Consider the following 15,840-nt stretch of genomic DNA (forward strand, 5'->3'; position numbering starts at 1 on the left):
AGAAAGAAAATTACAGGCTAATATATCCAATGAACATAGATGCTAAAATCCTCAACAAAATATTAGCAAATCAGATGCAACAATATATTAAAAAGATCATACACCATTATCAAGTGGGATTTATTTTGGGGATGCAAGGCTGGTACAATGTTCAGAAATCAATAAATGTGATACATCACATAAACAAATTGAAAGATAAAAACCACATGATCACATTAATAGATGCTGAAGAAGCATTTGACAAAATCCAGCATCCCTTTTTAATAAAAACTCTCAGTAGAGTGGGAATAAAGGGATCATATCTTAACATAATAAAGGCCATATATGACACACCTAAAGCCAACATCATACTCAATGGGCAAAAACTAAAAGTGTTTCCCTTAACAGGAACAAAACAAGGATGTCTGCTTTCACCGCTTTTATTCAACATAATACTGGAAGTCCTAGCCACAGCAATCAGACAAGAAGAAGAAATAAAAGGCATCCAAATTGGAAAGGAGGAATTAAAACTCTCACTATTCACAGATAACATGATATTGTACACAGAAAACCCTAATGACTCCACCAGGAAACTGTTAGACTTAAAAAGTGAATTTGGCAAGTTAGCAGGATACAAAATCAACATCTACAAATTGGTGGAATTTTTATATACCAATAATAAACTCTCAGAAAGAGAAACTAAACAAGAAACTCCATTTACCATTTCAAAAACAAAAAAATAAGATACCTAGGAATAAATTTAACCAAAGTGGTAAAAGACCTGTACTTGGAAAACTATAGGACATTAAAAAAAAGAAATAGAGGAAGATACAAACAAATGGAAGCAGATACCATGTTCATGAATTGGAAGAATTAACATCATTAATGCAATTCCCACTAAAATACCAATGGCATACTTCACAGAGCTAGAACAAATACTCCAAAATTTATGTGTAACCATAAAAGGCCCCAAATAGCTGCAGCAACCTTGCAAAGAATGAAGTATGATGGATCACATTAATGGATATCAAATTATACTACAAAGCCATTATTAACAAAACAGTCTGGTACTGGCACAAGAACAGGCATATAAGACCAATGGATCAGTACAGAGATCCCAGAAAATGACCCACACCAATTACAGTCAATTAATATTTGACAAAGGAGGCAAGAATATACAATGGAGTAAAGACAGTCTCTTCAGTGAATGGTGCTGGTCAAACTGGACAGACACATGCAAAAAGATGAAACTAGACCACAAACTTACACCATAAACAAGAATAAACTCAAGGTGGATAAAAGACTTAAATGTAAGGCATCCTAATATATAAAAACCCAGGGTCGTAACATCCAAAACGACCGAAGGCTCGACCGACTGGAAGTCAGTGCTGGGTTGCCGTGACGACCCAGCACTAACTGCCCCACCACTGCGGGCGCCGCAACCCAGCACTGACTGCCGAGGGGGCTGTGGATCAGGCCCAATGGAGGCCCAGGGAGAGAGAAGCAGGATCTGATCCATAGCCTTCGTGGCAGCTGTTGATCAGCCCTTGCCTCTCTCTTTCTCTTGGAGCCTGGCCAGCAGCTGCGCCTCTCTTTCTCTTGGGCCTCCACTGGAGCTGCTGATCAGCCCTGCCTCTCTGATCAGGACCATTGATAGGCCCTGAGACACTGACTGGCATAGAAACCAACCAATCAAAACCAAATTTGGGTGAAGTGTGAGGAACCAATGGCTGCCTAGGAGGCAGAGCTTTTGACACTGACTGGCATAGAAACTGACCAATCAGAACCAAATCTGGGTGAAGTCCCAAGAGCCAATGGCTGCCTAAGAGGCTGAGCTTTTGACACTGACTGGCATAGAAACTAACCAATCAGAACCTAATCTGGGTGAAGTGTGAGAAGCCAATGGCTGCCTAGGAGGCAGAGCTTTTGATGCTGACTGGCATAGAAACCAACCAATCAGAACCTAAATCTGGGTGAACTGCGAAGGCAGAACCTAAGGTGGAGGCTGAGGAAGAGTTTTAAGGGCAACAGCTGTTTGGTGTAAGGTGTAAGAAAGCGGTTCAATTTTTTAATGACTGGTTTGGCAGTATAGTGCATATGGCTGGCTATCAGTCCAGATACAGTGATTATGTATTTTTGTCTTCCAAGAGCATCTCCCCCTGATGAAAAAGGTTTTTCCCACCCATTTAAGCAATCCTATCCTATATAATCTATCTATACTACTAAAAGGGTAATATGCTAATTACTAGAGGCCCAGTACACAAAATTCGTACACGGAGGGGGTGTCCCTCAGGCCAGCCTGCACACTCTCCAATCTGGGACACCTAGAGGGATGTCCAACTGCCCATTTAGGCCCGATCCCGGTGGGACATCCTTCTCACAATCCAGGACTGCTGGCTCCCAACTGCTCGCCTGCCTGCCTTCCTGATTGCCCCTAACCCCTTCTGCCTGCCAACCTGATCACCCCCTAACCACTCCCCTGCCAGCCTGTTTGCCCATAACTGCCCTCCCCTGCAGGCCTGGGTCCCCCCCAACTGCCCTTCTCTGCAGGCCTGGTCACCCCCAACTTCCCTCCTCTGCCGGCCTGGCCACCCCTAACTGCCTTCCCCTGCAGGCTTGATCACCCCCAACTGCCCTCCCTTGCAGGCCTGGTCCCTCCCAACTGTACTCCCCTGCTGGCCATCTTGTGTACACATGGGGGCAGGATCTTTGACCACATGGGGGCAGCCATCTTATGTGTTGGAGTGATGGTCAATCTGCATATTACTCTTTTATTAGATAGGATACCGGGTCGACTGGCCATCTTCCAGATGTCTGACTTCCTTCCAGACAAAGCCAAGGTGGGGGCCAAGGCAGAGGCCATTTGGGGCAATCAGGCTGGCAGGGGAGGGGCGTTGGGGGCGAGATCAGGTTGGCAGGGGAGTGCAGTTCAGGCAGAGGCAGTTAGGGGCAATCAGGCAGGCAGGAAGAAAGGTTAGGGGTGATCAGGCAGGCAGGCAGAGGGGTTAGGGCCAATCTGGCAGGCAGGCAGAGGCAGTTAGGGACGATCAGGCAGGCAGGCAGGTGAGCAGTTAGGAGCCAGCCATCCAGATTGCGAGAGGGATGTCTGACTGCCGGTTTAGGCCCAACCCCTGTGGGATCAGGCCTAAACTGGCAGTCGGACATCCCCCAAGGGGTCCCTGATTGGAGAGGGTGCAGGCTGGGCTGAGGGAACTCCCCCCTCACCCATGCATGAATTTTGTGCATCAGGCCACTAGTCAACAATAAAAATATATTAATAAAAAATATAAGGATTTCCAGATTGAAAGGGGCTAGCACACCACCAAGAAAAGATCTACACCAAGTTACATTGTCAGTGAAATTTAGTAACATCAGAAAGAAGACATGATCCTACAATCTCCAGAAGAACAGACAAGCAGACTAAAACTGCTTGCAAAGAGTCGGGTGTTAAATAGCATCAAACTTACAATAACACAGGAAACTAGATGGCAATGGAGAAATTTTTAAAAGTTTGAGGCTAAATTATTTCCAATCTAAAACATTACACCCAGAAAGAGTACCAATTATTTCTGATATACAAAGGCTGAAAATTTTTACCTCCTGTGTATATTCTTTCTCGGGAAACTATTAGAAAATCTGCTCCACAAAAATGATGAAGTAAATGAAGAAAAAGGAAGACTTGAGATACAGGAAATAGAGGATTTAGGAGACTAAGGAAATTCCCAAGAGTTAATGAAAGAATGCTCCAGAATGACAGCTGTGCAGCAGCCCTGGATAGCAAGTCCCTATTTGAGCAAGAAGATTGAGCCATGGGAGAGAAATATTCAGAATATGGAGGTGTTTGATTTGCTGAACTTAACTTTTGGGAAAGTTATTTTTTAGTTTGATAGATATGTTAAAGCATTCAAATATATGTGTGTGTGTGTGTGTGTGTGTGTGTGTGTGTATGTATATGATAGATACACAAATAAAATAAACAAGGCAATTATTAATTCTAGAAAGAATAAAAAGTTGTACAAAAAAGGAAACAAAGCATTCTACCTGAATGAGCACAAACAGAAATTTTACTCAGGAAGATGGAAGATGGGGAATGGATAGGGTGGGATAAGACAACTGTAGCCTAACCTACCATAATATAAAGTTGATATTGTCTAGAAATCATAACCCAAGAAACTATATTATAAATAAATTACTAAGTGAAGAAGCAAATAAAAGAATTGAATTTGGCTGCCTTTGAGTATCAGTTTGGGGGTGAAGAGGAATGAGGGGTATGTTGTTATTCAGTGAGACATTTTTATTTTTACTGAGATGTAATTGACAAAGAACATTCTATTAGTTCCAAGTGTATAGGCTTTAAGGTATTTTTAATTTCAAAATACTTACATATGCTCATGTACTATCTTACAAATAAAAAAAATAAAGATCAATAAGATATTTTAAAAAGGTTTGTCTTGGGTAGGCAGTTCATCAGATACTACTAACTTTAAGAAGCTGCTTCTAGAATCCTATTAAGTGACTCCAACCTGATGGTTAAAGATTACAATTTGCTCTTGAAAAAAACATCCTCACTCAGCTGGTGTGGCTCAGTGGCTGGGCGTCCACCCATGGGCCAGGAGGTCGTGGTTCAGTTCCTGGTCGGGGTCTGTGCCAGGTTGTGAGCTATATCTCCAGTGGGGGGGGGTGTGCAGGAGGCAGCTGATCAATGATTCTCTTTCATCATTGATGTTTCTGTTTCTCTGCCTCTCTCTGAAATAAATAAAAACATTTTTTAAAAACAATCCTTAGTTTAGCAAGTTAAATCTGATGCCCCAAACAGATAGAAAAGAAGTAGAAAAAATGAAGGGTAGGAGATAGTCAATAGTGGAAGAGAGGAAAGTGAAAGAAGAGCACATCAACTAGAAAAAAAGGAACTGAAAAAAGAAGTAAACATTTAAAGCTCAAGAATTGTGCAGTTTCATGCATTCAGTAGAAACTGGGAAAGAAGTCAGACTCTCAGAGACCTATGCTGGCCACCCACAGGCACAAACAGAAAGCAAATGGAGGAAAATATTTAATGCAGGCAAATAAAACAATTTTTAAATTACTAGTAATTGATTTAAAACTAGTTACTAAAAACTTTAAAGTGTTGTTGTTTTGAGCTTTAGAAAAGAGACCCATGAAAAATATATCTAAAAGAGGCTAAAAGTTCTTTCCAGATGTAACAGGATTCCCATGGTGGAAAGCAGGCTTCTTTGGGACAGAGGGGACAGAGGGCAAATGAAGATCTGAGAAAAAGCTATTCAGAAAGATTTTTTTCCACCCCAAAATTGGAAAGTGGTTTTGACTCTCCTTTAAGATTCCTTTCCATCTTCTATACTTCAGTAACTATTTGTGCTGCCTACATTTCCAAATGTTTTGAGTTTCTGGATAAAATGATATTTAAAGTGTCAACTTCCATTATGCAATTCATTGTGAGATTTGAAAGTTTGTGCAATACTATGGACACTGTAGGTCACAGGTAAATCATTGTAAAATGGAAGATGTCATTCTGATGCCACCATTATTTATGGTACACTAGATTAAAGACCTCTAATCAGTGAGAAAAGAAGAAAATTGCATTATCTTTTTATAAGGCAAGTGTAGATACTGACATCTTATTCCACAATTCATACAATAATTTATTTTTAAATTATTTCTAATTATATTCATAAGAATTCTAAGAATACAGGTAGTGCTGGTCTGGAGTATTCTTTTTCCCCCCTTAAGTTCTGGTTGGGGTTATAGTTCCTGTCCTTTGAAGAGGAAGAACAAGGCTAGAATCTTTCTTAGAGTTCCCACAAGCCCCCAACATCCAGCTTTGTCTTATGTTTGCTCTTCATCCACTGCCAAGCTGGTTCAGAAAGGCTGTCTGTGCCAACAGCCTGTTGGGGGCTAATTATTTCAAAAGTTACTATATAAATTAATTCATTTTCATTTAATACTATTAAAATAAACATGAATATATATTTCATTAATATTTAATACTATTAAAATACATAAAAATGTATTTCCTTTAGATACACACCTACATACACATACTCTGGAATGCATTAGAAAATTCCTGATTACAAGACAAGAAGTTTGAACTAAATTTTGTAAATTTAGTTAACATGTTATCTATATGGCTGTTTTGACTAAATCCCAGGCTGTGTTCTTGCTTGGAACTTGTTCTTACTAAAATAGCCAATGATCCTCATTGATGTTCAGGCATTTCAGTCAATTTTATTTTTCCTCCATGGGAAGACCTCACTAATAAAATGAAGGAAAAAGTACAATTATTCACAGATATCCATTGAGAACCTTCTTCTGGATGCTGAGGATTTAGTTGTAGGCTAAACATACAGAATGCCCCACTCACATGAAATCTACCTTGGCAAGGAAGACGCCAAGGGAAGGAAAGACAATGTGAAAATAGATTTCTTTTTATAGACATGTGCTGTGTGCCAATTTTGTAAGATGTTTTTAATAAAATATGATAAATTTATACAGAGATTTGCTATATAAAATATTTCTGGATTTGGAAAACTTCAGGTTGGAGACTGGTTAATTTATGTAGTTAAAATTTCACCAAAGTATAATGAAATTAAATTATTTAGCAACTCAACCATACATTTGGTTATGTAGCAAACTCATAAAGTGCTTAGATTTCATTTCCTATTCCAGGAGAGCCTGCACATAAAGTGTTATACCCTAATTCTTATGTGATAACATGGTTCTACTTACATGTAGGAAAATCTCTAATTCTGTAATTTTAAAAATTCCATTTCAACACTAATATCTGAGATTAATCAACTACAGCCATGCCCTACATAATGACGTTTCAGTCAATGGCTTGCATATACAATAGTGCTATACCAAGTAGCCTAGATGTGTAGCAGTCCATACCATCTTAGGTTTGTGTAAGTGCACTCTGTGATGTTAGCACAACAGCGAAATTGCCTAATGACGCATCCCTCAGAATGCATCCCCATGATTAAGTAGTGTATCACTGTGTTCCACTTAATAAATGTTAATTTAACAAAGTCATAACTAGAGTTCACACACAGTAGGTTCTTCCCAAGATTTTTATTGAATTCTTAAGCTGCATGAGGTGGAAACTAAAAACCTAAGAGCAAAGACCAGAAAAATCAGGTCTTAATTCCTGATTGAGGATAAAAATAATAAAATTAAGGACTAGACAGAATAATAGGCCCCAATGAACACACCAGGCCTCCATTTGGAAGCCCTGAAGAGCTACATCCTGGAGAGGTTAATGGAGTCTCACCTCCTGTGAACAAAGCTTGGTTCTTGATTGGATTTAGGTGATCGGTCTTTACTCTCCCTGCCTAGCAGAGTAAAAGATGAAAGATTACATGATCTAGAGATTGTATGATTTCTAATATCCAATGTCCAGAATTAATAAAAAAAAATTACTTAGCATGCCAAGAAAAGGATCATTAAACCAATACTTAAGACATTCAAAGACCTGTATATGATCTGATGATTGGACTTAGTAGATAAGAACTTATAAATAATTATGATTAAACATGTTCAATGCAATAGGACAAAAAAACACTGAACTACTGAAAAAGGCATAAATTGAAATTAAGAACTCAACATGGATTTAACAATATCTGTAATCTATTAAGTAAACCCCCAAACAGGTCAGTGTGAAATGTCAATACTAAAGAAGAGAGTCAAATTTTAGTGGGAGATGCAGAAATTAATATGAAATATATGTGGATCATAGTAAAAAGATCCAACAAATATGTAATTGAATTCTCAGGAGGTGTGAGAAAGTACAAGCCAATCTCTCTTAAACATAGATGCAATATTCCTAAACCACACAATAGCAAGTCAAGTCCAGCTATGTATAAAAATAATAATAGATTACAACTAAGTGGAGTTTATTATAGGAATGCAAAACATAACATTTGAAAATCAATTCATGTAATTTACCCCATTAACAGAAAAAAAAAGGGGGAAATGGTATGGTCATTTCAATAGACATAGATAAAACATCTGATAATGTAAGATGCAAGTACCAATCCCAAATGAGCATTTCCACAGAGTGGAAGGCGGCCCATATCATCACAGTGCCAACTACTACTAGAAGTAGGAGCCCACAGATCTCAGCCACTGCAACTTTCATGGGCTGGAAATCACCAAGAAGGATCCAACACAAAAGGAACTGTGTGGACAATGGTAGTAGGTGGAACTCACAGAAAGGAGAAAATATATAGCGATATCAGATTCTGTAGTGCATGATGATCTCCCATAGCCAGCATGCCCATCTTGATAGCTGATGCAGGGCTACAGACTGCACACACCCTTCTCATGCTGCTGGTGAAGATTCCAAGTTAATATTCCATTTATTTCCCAAGGAAGGCAGCCAGATATACTGGTGTGGCTGGCCAGGTGACTTATGAAACACACATTTCAGCAATACAAGGAAGTTCACTGCATATCCAGAAGAGGGGAAAAGGTTCTAATAAGAAAAAAGAATCTGGGGCCAAGTGAAAGTTTGGAACCCAGATTCCATATAGGGTAATGTTCCAGGCCCAGGACATTAAGAGCTGCAGCAGGTCCAGCAATGGCTGCTTCCCCAAGAGATAAAATCTAACACTCAATTTCTGATCTAAACTCTTTGTGATGACGAATAAAAAGAAATTTCATTAATCTGATTAATGAATATTTACAAAACAAAACAAAACTTATAGCAAACATAATACTTCATGGTGAATTATTGAAAGCTCTCTGCCTGAGATTGAGAATGAGACTAGGATGCCCAATACTACCATTTCTCTTCAAAATTATATTGGAGATACTAGTTAATGTAATAATCAGGAAAAGTGTAAAGATTTTTGAAATACTATATCTGACTAATAATCAAAATATAACAAAAACCTTGTGAATCAAAAAAGGATAACTGATGGACACTTATGTAAACAATATTTAGTCATAAATGATAAAAAGTAGCAGGCTTCAGGCAGGGCTTGATCGAGGGCTCATGCATATCACCAAAGACTCAGTTTCTTTCAGTCTCCCCATTATACCTTTTGCAGTATCAACTTCATCCATCTATAAGCTGTCTCTCATTGTGTTCAAAAGATGACTGTCAACATTTCCAGTGGCTACATGCTTAGTCAGAGAGAGAGAAAAAGAGAGAGAAAAAGAAAGACTGATTTTAAAATCCTTCAAGCATTCAAAACATGATATTTGAGATTTACTGATTGGGCTGATTTAGGACACATTTTCACCCTTAACAAGGCCAGGAATAGACTGCATTGATTATCTTAGCTTCATCATATACTTCATCCCATGATCTGGAGCTGAATCCAATGTTTCAGATCTACATGAATCCCCAAAGAGAAATAAAAGATGCTGGGAAGGGGGTAATGCAGAGGTGCCCCCACTTCTGTTCACAGTACCATTAGTGCCTCAATGATTTTTTCATGGTGCCTCTAGGTCAAAAGAAATACTGAACAGGTCCTTTTTACTCATTCTATTAAGTAGTCAGGTTCAAACAACTTAGTAATAGCAGTTCATGTAGTATTCAACAAATGTTATAGTGTTTCTTGAAACCTTAAAATATCTCACAGTACTTCTGTGAGTTCTCTGTGGTACCCCAGGGTGTCAGTGCAGTTTGGGAACTGTGGTAGAAATGGCTGATGGGCAGAAACCACACAGAGCCACTGACTTCCTAAGTCAACAATCATGAAAATAACAATTAGTTTGGTACATAGAATAGAAATTTTCATGCAGGAGAAAGGAGGCACAGTTGCAGACACTATCTGTGAACATCACATTTTAAACATCCACTACCTTTAACAATATTGGGGATGGATAGTATTCAGGCAAGGGGAAAAAGAAGGATGATAAAAACGTCAACTCTCTCTGTGTTTGCATTTAAAATTCCAAGTCCTTGAATGGCTTCACAGGTGAATTTTACCAAACATTCAAATAAAAACTAATATCTATCCTTCTCAAACTATTCCAAAAAATTCAAGAGGAGGAAAGACTTCCCAATTTCTTTTTTATGAGGTTATCATTATCCTAACTCCAAAACCAGATAAAGAGACTACAAAGAAAAAATAATAGGCCAGCATATAGCTGCATGTCTTTCCATGATAAAAGGTAAATATCCTATATAATAATCCTATATAATAAAGAGGTAATATGCAAATTGACCATCACTTTAACACACAAGATGGCCACCCCCATGTGAACACAAGATGGCCACCACAAGATGGCCAGTAGGGGAGGGCAGTTAGGGTTGACCTAGCCAGCAGGGGATGAGTGTTAGGAGCAACCACGCCTGCAGGGGAGGGCAGCTGGGGGGGACCAGGCCTGCATGGGAGGGCAGTTAGGGGTGACCAGGCCTGCAGGGGAGGACAGTTAGGGGCAACCAGGCTGGCAAGTGAGGGAAGTTAGGGGTGACCGGGCCAGCAGGAGAGGCAGTTAGGGGTGACCAGGCCAGCAGGGGAGGGCAGTTAGGGACAATCAGGCCAGCAGGGAAGCAGTTAGGCATCTATCAGGCTGGCAGGGGAGTGGTTAGGGGGTGATCAGGCTGGCAGGCAGAAGTGGTTAGGGGCAATCAGGCAGGCAGGCAGGTGAGCAGTTGGGAGCCAGCAGTCCTGGACTGTGAGAGGGATGTCTGACTGCCCGTCAGGGGTCCCAGATTGGAGAGGGTGCAGGCTGGGCTAAGGGACAACGCCCCCATGCACAAATTTTGTGCACCAGGCCTCTAGTTTAATCATAAAATTATAGAACATTTCCTCTCCCCAACACCTTACTGCACATCAACAGAGCTCCAGTATAATAACAGTGGATTACAATTGCAAGAACTGTAAGACACAGACTCTTGCTCTAGCTGTTTTCCCTCAGTGGTTAGAACATCGGCCCAAGGACTGAAGGGTCACTGGTTTGATTCCATACCTCAGTTGCAGGCTTGATGATGTTTCTCTCCCTCTGTCTCTCCCCGCTCCCATTCTCTCTAAAAATCAATAGGGAAAAATTATACTTCAGAGGTGAAGATTAACAATAACAACAACAAAAAGAGAAGCTTTTAGGGAAACCTGAATATAGCAAGGGAGAACACTGACCCCCCAAGAATCACAGATGCACCCACACTTGTGCACAAACAAAACCCAGAACAAACTGAAGCCTCTGGTATAGCTACAGCACACATTAAAAACAGCCCAGCTCCTAGCCATCCTATATAATAAAAGGCTAATATGCAAATCAACCAAATGGCAGAACTACTGGTCACTATGATGTGCACTGACCACCAGGGAGCAGACACTCAACACAGGAGCTGCGCTCCCACAGGGGGAGCACTGCTCAGTCAGAAAGTAGGCTCATGGCTGGTGAACACAGTGGCTGTGGCAGGAGCCTCTCCCACCTCCGCAGGGAGCGGGCCTAAGCCGGCAGTTGGACACCTGCCGAGGGCTCCTGGACTGTGAGAGGGCACAGGCATGGCTGAGGGATGCCCCTGAGTGCACAAATTTCATGTACCGGAGCTCTAGTATTTACATAATACTTCACACTAAAAGCCCAATTACCTCAGTTCCTATTACCATATACATCATATCTGGCTTTCACCAAGGCATGCTGAAAGACAAGACAAGCCGAAGACATTGGTCTTACAAATTACACATACATAAAAACAGCTGCCCTTGCCCAGCTCCTCTTCCCAACAGCAGGGGAAAACTATGACCAACTGAAACTGTGCTTCAAAGTGGGGAAAGACAGAAAGATGTGAAGGTGTGGACTGCACACATTCAGAACCAAATGGAGTTCCAGCTCTAGTGAAATGGTTAAGGGTAGGGGCTCTGTACCCATGTTACCTGGTTTGAATACTGGCTTTGCTACTTATCAGTTGTCTATCTTGCTTAGCATTTCCACACATCCTATTCCCAAACTGTAAAACTGTGCTTATTAAAACATCCACCTCAGAGTGTTATGACTAATAAATGGAATAATACAAATTGGGCCCTTACAATGCACCAAGTACATAATAAGCACTCAAATATTAGCTATGATTATCCACAGAAACTAAAGGTTATTCAGGTGTTTAGATTTCCACCATACCTTCTGTTCTCTTGCTATTAACAATATTCTTGTATTATGGCAAAGAAAGATTGTATTTTGATGCATGATGTAGGTAAATAGCAAAGAACCAGGTTACTAATTTTCTTCCTGTCAAGAAGAAATTTTATTTGTTCCTCTGTAAATTAAATTATATTTAGAGCACATTAGTACATCTAGTGTCCATAGCTGCATTTCTAAAAGATTCTGAAGCCTTCATTTCCTGGTGTTAAACTAAGAATCACTATCAGCAGTAGGTACAGACTGAAATGATCAACAGTTCTCCATTAGAAGAAAAATTCAATTCTTAGAACAGCATGACTCAAGGAAGAAGGCTTTTCAGAGTAAGTGTGACCTAATCCTGAGAAGATAATTTCTAATTTTAAGGAATTTAAATGAAATATTTTACTTACTATTATAAATAGGTGGTTTAATTACATTGTGTTAGAATTTGTTTGTGAATATTGGCTGTAGTTTTGTCTCAGTTGTTTGTCCATTCTATTTTTGACTTTTAAATAACTTTTATGGCTGTGGGGTTAAGGCAGGGGCAAATTATCTCCCATATGTCTGTCTTCCCACTAAAACCCCACATCATTAACAATGAATATATTCTGGCTTTTAAAAAGACTCATTGGTTCCCATTTTGTGCCTTCCTTTAATTCTTGATTAAATTAGTTTTATTGCTATGATGCTGTATCTAATTCTCAATGACTACTAATAAAAATAAAGTATGGTTCAAGTTATTTTCAATGTAAAAAGTATCTATACTCTTGATCTAGCAATTCCTATTCAGATACTCTCTCATATACATAAAGATACACACACACACACACACACACACACACACACACACACACATTTGCTGTAACATTTTTGTAGTAACAAAAGACTGGAGCCTTAGCTGGTTTTGCTTAGTGGGTAGAGCATCAGTCCATGGACTGAAGGGTCCCAGGTTCAATTCCTGTCAAGGGCACTTACCAGTTGCAGCTTCATCCCCAGCCCTGGTCAGGGCACATGTGGGAGGCAACTAATCAATGTGTCTCTCTCACATTGATGTTTCCCTTTGTCTCCACTCCTCCTTTCCACCCTCTCTAAAAATCAATGGAAAAATATCCTTGGGTGAGGATTAATAACAACAAAAAAATACTGGAAACAATCTAAATACCTATTAGTGCGAGAAAGGCTAAATAAATTATGAACTTTCCCTATGTTGGTATATTATCTAGATTTTAAAGAATGATATAAATATTTATGCACTGATATGCAAATATGTAAATTTGCTGAAATAATATTAATAAAAAATAAGTTGCAGAAGAATATGACCTTAAAACTTGTAAAAAACAGTAACAAAGAAAAACCACACTGGCATACACAGAGAATTTATGGAAGAATGTGAAAAAAATCAGTGAACATGCTTAATTCTGCGAAGTAGGGATGGCAGAGGGGTGGGATAAAGGAGAATTTACTTTCTGCTCTATAGTCAATTTTGAGTTTGAATAGCTTAGCATTAATAAAAATAAATAAATAAAAAGAATGATTTCAAACATATATTTTAGGTATAAAATAAATAAGAAAATGATATATGTAAGTTATGATCACTTTCATTCATTAAAATACTATATATATTTGACATGTATGACATATATATTTTACATGAATTAATATCTGGAACCATAAAAATGTATTCATTTGGAATCAAAATATTTGAAAAAATATTTACTAAAGTGCCTCTTAAAGTTTTATTTGTTCCCATCTTGCTAATTTAAAATAATTGGTAAAATAGCCAGTCATTTCCTGGGTGCTATTAAATTTATTAGTTCACCAACCTTCTTACCCCATATACAAAAATAACCTAAAAATGTATTGAAGATTTAACTGTAAGACTCAAAACCATAAAATCCCAGAAGAAAACATAGGGAGTAAAACCTCAGAAATCTCTCATAGCAATATTTATGCCAATATATCTCAGAGCAAGGGAAACAAAGGAAAAAATAAGCAAATGGGATTACATCAAACTAAAAAGCATCTGCATAGCCAAACAGAAGCAGAGACATGGATACATGGAACAAACTATCGGTTGTCAGAGGGGAAGGTTTTGGGAGGCACTGGATAAAATAAGGTGAAGAGATTAGCCAAAGAAAATATATGCATAGTCTTTGGACATAGTCAACAGTGTGGTGAAGGCAAGAGGGTGGGGGTTGGTGGAAGTGGGCAAAGAGGGGGGAAAAGGGACATCTGTATAGTGTCAACAATAATAATAAAAAGTGGGACTATATCACACTAAAAACTTTTTGCACAGCAAAGGAAACCATCAACAAAATGAAAAGACAACCTACTGAATGGGAGAATATATTTGTCAATGATACATCTACTGAGGGGTTAATATCTGAAAACGTATAAAAAACTCATACAATTCAACACCAAAAAAACAAATAATCCAAATAAAAAATGGGCAAAGGACCTGAATAGACACTTCTCTAAGGGGACATATTAGATGGCCAACAGACATATAAAAAAATGCTCAATGTCACTAAACACCAGGAAAATGCAAATTAAAACCACAATGAGATATCACCTTACAACTGTCAGAATGGCTATTGTCAATATATCAATAAACAAGTGTTGGTGAGAAAGTGGTTGTAAAGGGACACTTTATGCACTGTTTGTAGGAATGCAGACTGGTGCAGCCACTGTGGAAAACAGTATGTAGGTTTAAAAAAAAATAAAAATGGAATTGCCTTATGACCCAGTGATTCCACTTCTGGGCATATATCCGAAGAAAACCAAAACATTAGTTCAAAAGAATATACGTACCCCTATGTTGATTGGGAGCTTGGCCTAAGTGCCCACCAACAGATGAGTGGATAAAAATGCTGTGGTACATTTACACAATGGAATACTACTTAGCCATAAAAAGAATGGATTCTTACCATTTGTGATAGCATAGATGGACCTAGAGGGTATTATGCTAAGTCAGTGGTCGGCAAACCGCAGCTCGCGAGCCACATGTGGCTCTTTGGCCCCTTGAGTGTTCTAACGCCACTTCTTCAAAATAGACTCACCCAGGCCGAAAACCAATGGTGCATGGGCCATGAAGTTTCAATCCCACTGTCCATGCATGCCCGCACGTGGTAATTTGTGGAAGAGCCACACTCAAGGGGCCAAAGAGCCGCATGTGGCTCGTGAGCCATGGTTTGCCGACCACTGTGCTAAGTGAATAAGTCAGAAAAAGATAAATACCATATGCTTTCACTTATATGTGGAATCTAAAGAACAAAATAAACAAACAAAAACAGAAATAGACTCATAAATATAGAGAACAGATTGATGGTTGCCAGAAGGAAAGGGATCTGGGGGATTGGGTGAAAAAAGTAAAGGGATTGAGAAGTACAGATTGGTAGTTACTAAATAGTCATGGGGATGTAAAGTACAGCATAGGAAGTGAAGTCAATAATATTGTAATAACTATGAATGTTGTCAGTACTGGAAATATCATGGAAAACATTTTTTAAAGCACATGATTGTCTAACCACTATGCTGTACACCTGAAACTAACATAAAATAATAGTAAATGTAAACTGTAAATGAAAAAACAAATTAATTTTAAAAATGTAAAAGAAAAATTTATTATTATTCACATAATACCTTTCCTAAAACCTGTAGATGTTTCACAAAGTGTATACCTTTATAACTGCCATCCACGTAAAAAAATAGAATATTCTCAGTACAGATCCCCATCTTGGTCCCTCTCTCCATTTCTACATCTGCCCCTCT

This window comes from Eptesicus fuscus, chromosome 5 (genome assembly GCF_027574615.1).
Source record: "Eptesicus fuscus isolate TK198812 chromosome 5, DD_ASM_mEF_20220401, whole genome shotgun sequence".
Classification (NCBI taxonomy): domain Eukaryota; kingdom Metazoa; phylum Chordata; class Mammalia; order Chiroptera; family Vespertilionidae; genus Eptesicus; species Eptesicus fuscus.